Source organism: Rhincodon typus, chromosome 8 (genome assembly GCF_021869965.1).
Source record: "Rhincodon typus isolate 14 chromosome 8, sRhiTyp1.1, whole genome shotgun sequence".
Taxonomy (NCBI): Eukaryota; Metazoa; Chordata; class Chondrichthyes; order Orectolobiformes; family Rhincodontidae; genus Rhincodon; species Rhincodon typus.
In genome coordinates this window covers 79,653,466-79,664,998 of record NC_063339.1, presented here as the reverse complement: position 1 = coordinate 79,664,998, position 11,533 = coordinate 79,653,466, and the positions used below count along the sequence as shown (strand labels likewise).

Genomic DNA, 11,533 nt, shown 5'->3' with positions numbered 1-11,533 from the left:
AGAGTTTAATTTCCCCTGCTAAGGTTAAAGGAATTTCTACAGAAGCTCCAAAACTTCCCTCAAGCCTCCTTCCTGGCAGTATGAGCAAGCAGCAGCACCAGGTTTAGTTTGCAGTGATGTAGGAGAACCCCATCATCGTCCGTATGGGTCACCTTGGCTGCGTCAATGTTGATGAACTCCCATCTTCACAATATTCTGAGTGTACCTACACCAGAGACACTGCAGCTGCTGAAGCACCAACCTTCTTGAGAGTAACTAGGGATTGGAAATAAATGTTGACACTACCAATGATGCCCATGTACTGAGAATGAATAAAGAAATAAAGGAAGATGTGTGTGTGACTATATCACATGTTTATTTATGTTATGTTTTGTGTAAATGTATTGGACATTGATCATTCCAAAAAGCACTTTTTTGTTTTCCCAAGTCTTTCTAAGCTTCTCTTCTAGGCTGATGTCTATAACATTGAAATAGTACTGTTTGTCACAATTACAGATTTTGAACTTCTCCACGTTCTGAATGTACAGGAATATGCATGCAACCTTCTTTCAATGTGAAAATCTGCATTTGTATATCTCCCCTTAGACAACCTTAGGAAATCCCAATGTTCACTGGTCCCAGTATGGGGTTTCTGCTGAGGCACTCTGTAGAGACACAAATGAAGGGTGGAACTCAATGAATAGGGACCTTCGCTTAACCAAAGAATCCTGCTATTCTGGTCAGAACAACTCAAATACTTCCACAACCATCAAATAGGTATGCTGTTTACAAACTAGGTGAGGAAAAAAAGAAAAACATTACTCTACCTCCCCCAACCAATTTACTGCAAATGGCTTCTGTATAATATGACACTAAAACGGAAATTGCTGGCAAAACTCAGCAGGTCTGGCAGCTTCTGTGAAGAGAGAAAAACAGAGCTAATGTTTCGAGTGTAGCGATCCTTCTTCAAAGGAGCTGGGGAAGGGAGGTATTTATGCTGTGACAGCAAGGAGGTAGGGGAAGGGTGTGAGATGAATAGGTGGAGACAGTGCCAGAGAATGAGAGAAAAAAGGGATTGCTGATAAACTGGGAAAGAAGCAAATGCTGAATCGGTGCTAACGAAAAGCATGAATAGTTGAAAATGTATTAGCTGTGCTAGGATCAACATGTACGGAACAGACCTGGGGGTGTAGAGGAGAGTAATGAGCATGGAGGTTCACACTCTGAAATTGTTAAACACAATGTTGAGCCCTGAGGGCTGGAAGGTACTGAGGTGGAAGATGAGATGTTGTTCTTCCAGCTTCGGCTGAGCTTCACTGGAACACTGCAGCAAGTCTGAGGCAGAGATGTTGGCCAGGGAACATGGTGGGATGTTGAAGTGGCAGGCAACTGAAAGCTTAGGGCCATTTTTACAGACAGAACATAAGTGCTCTGCAAAGCGGTTGCCCAGTCTGCGTTCATCTCCCCAGCGTAGAGGAGATCAAATTGTGAGCAGCGAGTACAGTAGACCAGCTTGAGTGCAGCTCAGGTAAATCACTGCTTCACCTGGAAAATGTGTCTGGGGCCTTGGACAGTGAGGACAGAAGAAGTAAATGGGCAGATGTTACACTTTCTGCAATTGCATGGGAAGAGGCCATGGGGGTATTGGGGGATAGTGGACTGGGGTATCCTGGAGTGAATGGTTCCTGTGGAACACTGACAAGGGAGGGGAGGGGAATATATGTCCAATTGTGGCTTCCCACTGGGGGTGGCAGAAAATGGTGGTTTACGATCCTATAGATGCAGAGGCTGGTAAGCGAGGACAAAGGGGAACCCTATTGCTGTTGTGGGAGGGAAGAGAAGGGGTGATGGCAGAAGTGTGGGATAGGGGTCAGACACGGCTGAGAGCCCTGTCAACTGTGGTGGTGGGGAATCCTTGATTGAGGAAGAAGGTGGACATTTGGGAGGCTCCTGTGTAGAGAAGCTAGCGTTATTGGAACAGATGCGACGGAGTTGGAGGAACTGGGAGAATGGAATAGAGTTTTTACGGGAGGCAGCGTGTGAGGCTGTATAGTCCAGGTAACTGGGGGAGTCAGTGCATATCGGTGGCCAGCCTGTCCCCAGAAATGGAAACAGATGTTGAGGAAAGGAAGGGAGGAGTCAGAGGTGGACCAGGCTAAGTTGAGAAGAGGGTGGAAGTGAAATTGATAAATATTTCCAATTCCGGACAAGAGAGGGAAGCAGCACCGATGATATCATTGATGTACTGGAGAAGGAGTTGTGGGTAGAGGCTGGGGTATCTCTGGAACAAGGGATGTTCCATGTACCCCACAAAGAGACAGAAATAACTGGGACTCTTGTGGATACCCATGGCCACTCTTTTGATCTGAAGAAAGCAAGAGCTGTTTCCTTCCACAGATGCTGTCAGACGTGCTGAGTTTCTCCAGCACTTTCTGTTTTCATTTCAGATCTTAAGCATCTGCAGTTCATTGTTTTATTATCTTTTGTACAATTAATTTTACAAGTGATTCACGTCTGGAAAAAAAAAGTGGTGGGAATGTTCCAGTTGATGTGTATACGTGAATTGGGATTGATTTTCCTCGAGACAGTGTCTTCACATTTCAAACCAGGAACAGAGCAAATAACCTTAAAATAAAAGTCAAAAGGTGTTTTAAATTACTTTGAGCCCCCACGTAAAGAAGAGTTGAATTTTGTTTGGGTAATGTGGCACGGGACAGGAGATTGAGAGGTGATGGAGTGCATCCCCAAATTAGTGCACAATTTGCTGTTTAACACGACTGGGAATCCCACTCACAAATATTAGGTCATGTGGTTTTGATCCTTCCCATTGTTGACTAACCCACACAATTTAAGTATTAGGCGAGATAGTAGCAGGCAGCTTCAATCACAAGAATGAAGAAGGACTTGCAACTGGGCACCAAGGGGAGGATGGTGCCATGAGGGGAAATAAAATCAAATGTAACATTGACTCTTCTTTGCCATTTCTGCTTGTTATTCCTGAACCAGTCGTTTTTTCCCCTGAAAATCAGCCGACAAACAGGTCATTACTTGAGCAAATGGAACTTTATAAAATATGGGGCCTGAATCATTGATGTAGCTCATTATTCAATTCCAACAGGACATGAACATCAGGCACATTTTATTGGCGAACCTCCAAATAGATTCACTCAATCAAAAAAAAAACTGCCTGACTTGGAGCTTCTAAGAGTGTAAAATACTTGGACTTTACAGAGTGGCTCATTACATAAATTGGAGCCTGTCAGCTGGAAAACAGATGCAGCTGTGACTCACTCATTCCAAATAATATTTCAGCTCAAGCCTTTTAAATGTAGAAGCAGTGCACAGAAGGTGGGCTAGCCTTTTGAACGAGCTATCTGACTAGTTCCAATTGCTCTCGCACCAACCCCACTCTTACGTGAACCTTTCTTCTTCAGCCATTTCCCCTATTCTCTTTCAAAGCTTCTGGTGTATCTGCTTCTAACTCCCTTTCAGGCAGCACCTTCCAGATCACAACAAAATAAAGATTACAATCTTCTCCTCTGGTTCTTTAGCAATTATCTTAAATCTGTGTGCTCTAGTTACTGACCTGACTACCAGAGCTTTTCAACTGCTTGATCATATGGAAGGGTTGATAAATATCAAGTAGATTTGCTTGCCTCTCCATAAACAATTCAGATTGAAAACAGCTGGCTGTAAAATGCCCAGTCACAAGTCAGAATGTTAGCATGGGAGCAAGGTGGTTTATTGAAATGGCAAGTGATTGGGAGGTTGAGGTTATTGCAGTGTAAGGGTTGGGATAGTGGTGTCATTTTACAGTGAGAGGTTAAACTACTGAATCAGGCTGTCCTCTGTTATTTTTAATTCACTTATAGGGATATGGGGGCTGCTGGCTGGGCCGGCATTTATTGACCATCCCCAGTCACCCCAGAGAAGGTGGTGGAGAGCTACCTTGTTGAACTGCTGCTGAGGGTGAACCTACATTGTTGTCGAGGAGGGAGAGCCAGGATTTTGACCCAGTCTCTGTGAAGGAACAGCCAATATATTTCTGAGTCAGAATGGTGAATGGCTTGGAATTGGAGTTAAAGGATCCCAAGGCACTAACTAAAAAGAAACAGGGACTTTCTTCCCCATGTACAACATTTAACCCTCAAACAAATATCACAAGAGCAGATTTTCTGCTCATTATCACAGTGCTGTTGGTGGGAATGTGCAGTGTGCAAGTTAGTTGCTTCATTATGACATTGATGACATTTTACAAGTTGTAAAGTGCCATAATACTCTGAAGATGTGTAGGGTACAATAGAAATGTAAGTTCTTTCCCTCTGTCTCTTGCTTGCGTTATTCTGATGTTGTGAATGGCACTTCATGAATGCAAATCCTTTTAGCTTTACCTGTTTCTGTCAGTGTGAATTACACAGAGGTGGGTGGTGCAGGCTTCTAACATGGTACTGAGATAACAAGGTGTAGAGGCGGATGAACACAGCAGGCCAAGCAGCATCACAAGAGCAGGAAGGCTGACGTTTCGGGCCTAGACCCTTCATCAGAAAGTGGGGAGGGGAAGGGGGTTCTGAAATAAATAAGGAGAGAGGGGGAGTATAGAAGATGGATAGAGGAGAAGATAGGTGGAGAGAAAACAGACAGGTCAAAGAGGCGGGGATGGAGCCAGTAAAGGTGAGTGTAGGTGGGGAGGTAGGGAGGAGATAGGTCAGTCCAGGGAGGATGGACAGGTCAAGGGGGCGGGATGAGGTTAGTAGGTAGGAGATGGGGGTGCGGCTTGAGGTGGGAGGAAGGGATAGGTGGGAGGAAGAACAGGTTAGGGAGGCGGGGACGAGCTGGGCTGGTTTTGGGATGTGGTAGGGGGAAGGGAGATTTTGAAGCTTAAGTTCACCTGGACCATCTCTAACACCTCTCTCACCATCCTGGACCTCTCTGTCTCCATCTCGGGCAACCACCTAGAAACCAATATCCATTTCAAGCCCACCGATTCCCACAGCTACCTAGAATACACCTCCTCCCACCCACCTTCCTGCAAAAATGCCATCCCCAATTCCTTCACCTCCGCCGCATCTGCTCCCAGGATGAAGCATTCCACTCCCGTACATCTCAGATGTCCTCGTTTTTCAAGGACCGCAACTTTTCCCCCTCAGTGGTCGAGAAGCCCTCCACCATGTCTCCCGCACTTCCCGCAACTCATCCCTCACACCCCATTCCCGCAATAACAACCAAAGAAGGATCCCCCTCATCCTTACGTACCACCCCACCAACCTCCGGATCCAACGCATCATCCTCCGACACTTCCACCATCTGCAATCCGACCCCATCACCAAAAGACATTTTTCCCTCCCCACCCTTACCTGCTTTCCGGAGGGACCACTCTCTCCGTGACTCCCTTGTCTGCTCCACACTCCCCTCCAGCCCCACCACACCCGGCACTTTTCCCTGCAACCGCAGGAAGTGCTACACCTGACCCCACACCTCCTCCCTCACCCCCATCCCAGGCCCCAAGAAGACTTTCCACATCAAGCAGATGTTCACCTGCACATCTGCTAATGTGGTATACTGCATCCGCTGTACCCGTTGTGGCCTCCTCTACATCGGGGAAACCAAGCGGAGGCTTGGGACTGCTTTGCAGAACACCTACGCTCGGTTCGCAATAAACAACTGCACCTCCCAGTCGCAAACCATTTCAACTCCCCCTCCCATTCCTCAGGCGACATGTCCATCCTGGGCCTCCTGCAGTGCCACAACGATGCCACCCGAAGGTTGCAGGAACAGCAACTCATATTCCGCTTGGATAACCTGCAGCCCAATGGTATCAATGTGGATTTCATAAGCTTCAAAATCTCCCCTCCCCCTACCGCATCCCAAAACCAGCTCAGCTCGTCCCCGCCTCCCTAACCTGTTCTTCCTCCCACCTCAAGCCACACCCCCATTTCCTACCTACTGTGTTCATCCAGCTCTACACCTTGTTATCTCAGATTCTCCAGCATCTGCAGTTCCTACTATCTGTGATACACTTCTAACATGGTACTGCCCAGTTTCCAATCCAATCAGCACCAACAAGTGAAGCACTTGTGATGATAAAGGTTTCTAGTTAAAGAACATTTGAGCTTATTTGACTAGATTTGGGAGGCACAAAACTGGTCATAACACAACATTAATGGGTCAGGGTTGGGAAATGGCTTTTCTATTTAAATGTGACAACTGCAGTGGGAAACAAGCTCAGCACAACATTCTGAGGTCCAGATGTTATTCAAAGCAAAGCAACATTGTGATTTGCTTTAGTGAAGCAGTGTGCCATTGCTGGATGCTGTTAGCAGGTGACACACAAATGTGGTGGGTGAAGAGAGAAAATTGTTACCATTGTTAAGTATTGCCCTACATCATGATGCAGAGATTGATTACCTGATACAATAGTGAGATACAAGTGCAAGTTTCTTTTGTTTCCCCTTTCCCAAGTCCTTTGTGGTTATTCAGGATCCTGACATTCACACCTCTTCTGGACACATCTTTTGTTGATTTACTTCTCCCTTTTTCACTGATTCACACCTCTTCTGGACACATCTTTTGTTGATTTACTTGTCCCTTTTTCACTGATTTTGGCCATGTACCATAAAATGTTTTGTCAACTAAAGGCTGTGCCTATTATGAGTGCCACCACTAGGTGATAAAGCACACAGGCACAAGGGCAGCTTGACAGCTGCCTCAAATGAAGATGGTGCTACCCATATGTTTTGTGCGTGTGTGTGTCTCATTTTTCCTCTTGCTGTGATGATCGTTATCAAGACAAAAATCAATAACTTCAAACCTAGCCACACCAGATCCCACTCCATTTGCTCAAAACCTTTTACATCTCTAACTAATAGTAGGGCACGGACCTGAAAAGTCAACTCTTGTTTCTATCTTGACATATACTCTCAGCATTTACCCAGTCAAGCCCCTTAAGTACTTTATATGTTTCAATGAGATCACGTCTGATTCTAATAAATTCCACTGAGTACAGTCCCAACCTATTTTGCCTTTGCTCATAAGACAATCCCTCTATTCCAGGATCATCCTAGTGAACCTTCTCTGAACTGCCTCTGGTACCTTTCCTTAAGTGAGGGGACTAAAACTGCTCACAGTGCTCCACATGTGGTCGACTTCCCTACTCTTATACTCCAACCTCTTGAAATAACATGATATAATAATGACATTCAATTAGCCTTCCTGATTACCTGTTGCCTGTGTGCTAGCTTTCTATGTTTCATGCACATTCTCCTGAGTCTCTTTGTGCTGCAGCTTTCTGCAGTTTTTCTCCATTTAAATAAGACCCTGTTCTTTTGTTCTTCCTTCCAAAATGAACAACTTCACATTTTCCCGCATTATACACTGTTTACCAACTTTTTGCCCACTTACTTAACCTATCAAAATTTCTCTGCAAACTATATCCCTCTCACAACCTGTCTTGCCAACTATTTTTATGTCTCTGCAAATTTGGCTACAGTACATTCACTTCCTTCCTCCAAGTCATTACTATATTTTATAAACAGTTGCGGTCCCAGCACTGATCCCTGTGGAACACCACTGGTTACAGGTTGCCAACATGAAAAAGAACTCCTTATCCTTACTTGGGCTGTTTCCTGCCCATGCGCCAATTCTCTGTTCATGCTAATTTACTACCTCCAACACTGTGGGTCCTTATGTTATGACTTTACCTTTTAAGAAGTACTTTGTTGAACACCTTCTGGAAGTGCAAATGTAACAAATCTGGTTCATCAAATGGTCTCCACTTACTCCCTTGGTCAAACTAGACTGCAACTACATTAATAGGAGACTTAATTTTTTCCCCATCCTTTACTGAATGAGACAGTTACTACTGCTGTCTAGACAGCCTCCCCCCTTCCACCACAGCAACTAACAGAGAAAATTTAACAAACTCTTCCAAAAGCTGTCACTCTCAAGTAATTCTGTGTGGGAGAGGTAGAAGAGGACTACACGAGTTCCAACCACAAAACACAACCAATTCAGTGCATTTTAAAACATTGAAGCAGAAATGGTGTTTTGCAAAATATTATTGAGTCAAAAATTACAAAATGGTTACATAAAATAAACTGTAGGCAGTATACAGAGCTCATTAACAACATTATTTTGTGCTCACTTTTACAAAAAGATCACAGTGCAAGAGAACATATATCAGAGAGGGGAGTCTTTCAGACTCTGAAAGAGAGGGAGAAGGTCGATTGAGAGAGAGAGAGAGAATGGAGAGAGAGGAGAGAGAGATGTTGAGCTTTACGAGGAGAAACACCATCACCATGGATACACTGTAGCAGTGCATTCTAAATCGAGGCCCCCAAACTAAGCCTAACTTTCCAAATATCCACTAAATGAATACAGGGTATGGAATCACACCGTGCTTGCATTGTTCACTGATGAGGGTCTCAAAACTGCATTTAAACCAGAGTCTAGCATTGACGCCTATTATAATTGTGCACAAAATATCTTTTACTGTTCACTGATCACCTGTTCAAATGCTGCCTAATACGGTTGTTATTTCTGATGAACTGAGGACACATTGCTCTGCTTGAAGACTTGTGAGGAGTATTCTAGACAAGCCTGCTATATAACCTCCCAAGACCAGCTATTACCCCACTTGCTGGGCCTGTCTACACAGCAGGATACAGACCTTATTCTTGATCCAGTCCTTACCGTGGGACTGGTATGTCTGGGTGTCTCTCCAGAGAGGGGAGAGAGAAACACAGCAAGACAAAAATCAGATTTTACACATCTTCCAGCAACAACAATCGAGGAGAACAAACTGTGCTCCAAACTGTACTTGCAAAGGTGTCCTGATTGATGACAAAAATAAAACTTTCACCATGCTCAACGAGTAGAGCAAATCAGATGTTGGCAGAGGTGAAAATGTCAGTACTGAGTAATGCAGGTAATTCTGACATTTAAATCATCATATTTAGTACACTATCATACATCCACAGAGTTTTACCATGCATAAAGAGACCATTTAGCTCATCAGTCATCAAGCATCCACCTACTCTAATCCTATTTCCCTGTACACTTGGCCCATAACCTTGTGTGCTGTCGCATTTCAAGTGCTTATCTAAATAATTATTAAATGTTGCAATAGGTCCAGCCCTATCAATATTTCATGCAGTGAGTTCCCAATATCTACTACACTCTGGGTGGAAACAAAACGTCCTTAGATTCCCCTAACTTCACAGAATTGTTATCGCAAAAGGAGGTCACTTGGCCCATTGGGCCTGTACTGGTGCTATTACCACATGGCAAACTCATGCCTTTTCCCCCATAACATCCTGCTCCTTCTCTTATAGTTATATCCATCCCCTGCCCCAGTTATTGACCCCTCTATTAAGAGCTCCTAGACATACCCCTCATCATTTTGTTCATGACAATCAGGACCCATCTTAGCCTTCTCTGATCTAAGAATTATAGAATCCCTACAGAGTGGAAGCAGGCCATTCAACCCATCAAACCCATACTGAACTTTCGAAGAGAATCCCATCCAGACCCACCCCCTATCCTATCCCCGTAACCCTGTATTTCCCATGGCTAATCCATCTAACCTCCACATTGCTGACATAGAAGACACTAAATTGCTGGCAATTTAGTATGGCCAATCCACTTAACCTGACTATAGAACATAGAACAATACAGTACAGGAATGGGCCTTTCGGCCCACGATTTTGTACCAAACATGATGCCAAATTTAATAATCCCTTCTGCCTGCCCTTGGTCCATATCCATCCATTCCTTGCTTATTCATGTGCTTATCTAAAAGTCCCTTAAACGCCTCCACCACCACCCGTGGCAGCACATTGCAGATTCCTACCACACTGTGTGTTAAAAACTCGTCCCTCACATCTCCTCTGAACCCTCCACCCCCACCTTAAATGCATGACTTTTCAACTCTGGGAAAAAGATTCTGTCCATCAACCCTGACTATGTATCTCATAATTTTATAGACTTCTTTCAAGTTTCGCCTCAGCTGCTCCAGAGAAAACAATCCAAGTTTTTCCAGCCTGTCCTTGTAGCGCATATCCTGTAATCCAGCCAGCATCCTGGTAAACCTCTTCTGAACCCTCTCCAAAGCCTCCACATCCTTCCTGTGAAGTGGTAACCAGAATTGAATGCAATACTCCAAGTGTGGCCTAACTAAAGTTTTATAAAGTTGCAACATGATATCCTGACTCTTGTACTTAATTCCCTGACCAATAAAGTTAAGCATGCCATACACCTTCTTTGCCACTCTATCTATGTGTGTGGCTACTTTCGGCAAGCTATCGAGTTGAACCCCAAGATCTTTCTGTACATCAGTACTCTTCAGGGTTCTGCCATTAACTGTATACTTTTCTTCAACATTTGATCTCCCAAAGTTCAGCACCTCACACTTACCTGGATTAAACTCCATCTTCTCCCGTATCTGCAACTAATCAATATTCTGCTGTATTCTTTGAGAACCTTCTACACCAGCTACAACTCCACCGATTTGTGTATCACCTGCAAACTTACTAACTCACCCATTTACATTTTAATCCAAGTCATTTATGTATATCACAAACAGCAGAGGCCCCACTATGGATACCTGCAGAACACCGCTAATCACGGACCTCCAGCCTGAAAAACAACCTTCCACCAATACCCTCTGTCTTCTACGGGCAAGCCAATTCTGAATCCATGCGTCCAAGTCTCTGTGGAGCCTATGCATCTTAATCTTCTGGGTGAGCCTACCATGAGGGACCTTGTTGAAAGCCTTAGTAAAATCCAGGTAAACAGCATCCACTGCTCTACCCTCATCGATTACCTTTGTCACCTCCTTGAAAAATTCATTCAAGTTAGTAAGGCATGTCCTGCCCTGCACAAAGCCACGCTGACTGTCCCTGATTAGGCCATGCTTTTCTAAATGTGTGTAAATGCTATCCCCAAGAATTCTGTCCAACCACTGACGTGAGACTCACTGGTTTATAGTTTCCTGACTTGTCTCTATTTCCCTTCTTAAACGGAGGAATAACATCAGGCACTTGTCAGTCCTCCAGGATCTCTCCAGTGGCTAGGGTGGATACAAAGATCTTGGTCAAGGCCCCAGCAATCTCCTCTCTTGCCTCTCTCAATAACTTGATGTAGATACAATCAGGCCCTGGGGACATATCCACCATAATACTCTTCAAGAGACCCAATACCACTTTTTTCTTATCTCAAAATGCCCTAGCAAATTAGCATGCGCAATACAAACCTCACTATCCTCCATATCCTTCACTTGGCTGAATACGGACAAAAAATACACATTTAGGATCTCACCCACATTGTATAATTCCAAGCACAAGTTCCCTCTTTTATTTGGTGTGGAGCTGGAGGAACACAGCAGGTCAGGCAGCATCAGAGGATCAGGAAAGTTGACATTTTGGGTTTATACCCTTCATCAGGACTGGTGAAGGGTGTAAACCCAAAACATCGACTTTCCTATTCCTCTGATGCTGCCTGACCCGTCATGTTCTTCCAGCTCCACACTGTGTTATCTCTGATTCCAGCATCTGCAGTT

The 11,533-nt window shown here is 44.4% G+C and overlaps 1 long non-coding RNA gene across 1 annotated transcript in view; it reads right to left on the bottom strand.

Annotated features, from left to right (window-relative positions):
• Positions 1-332: 332 nt before the first annotated feature.
• Positions 333-11,533, bottom strand: part of LOC125483655 — a 60,172-nt gene continuing 48,971 nt past the window's right edge. The window contains exon 2 of the long non-coding RNA XR_007262599.1: positions 333-644. This is a non-coding gene — a long non-coding RNA (uncharacterized LOC125483655). The remainder of the gene's footprint in view (positions 645-11,533) is intronic.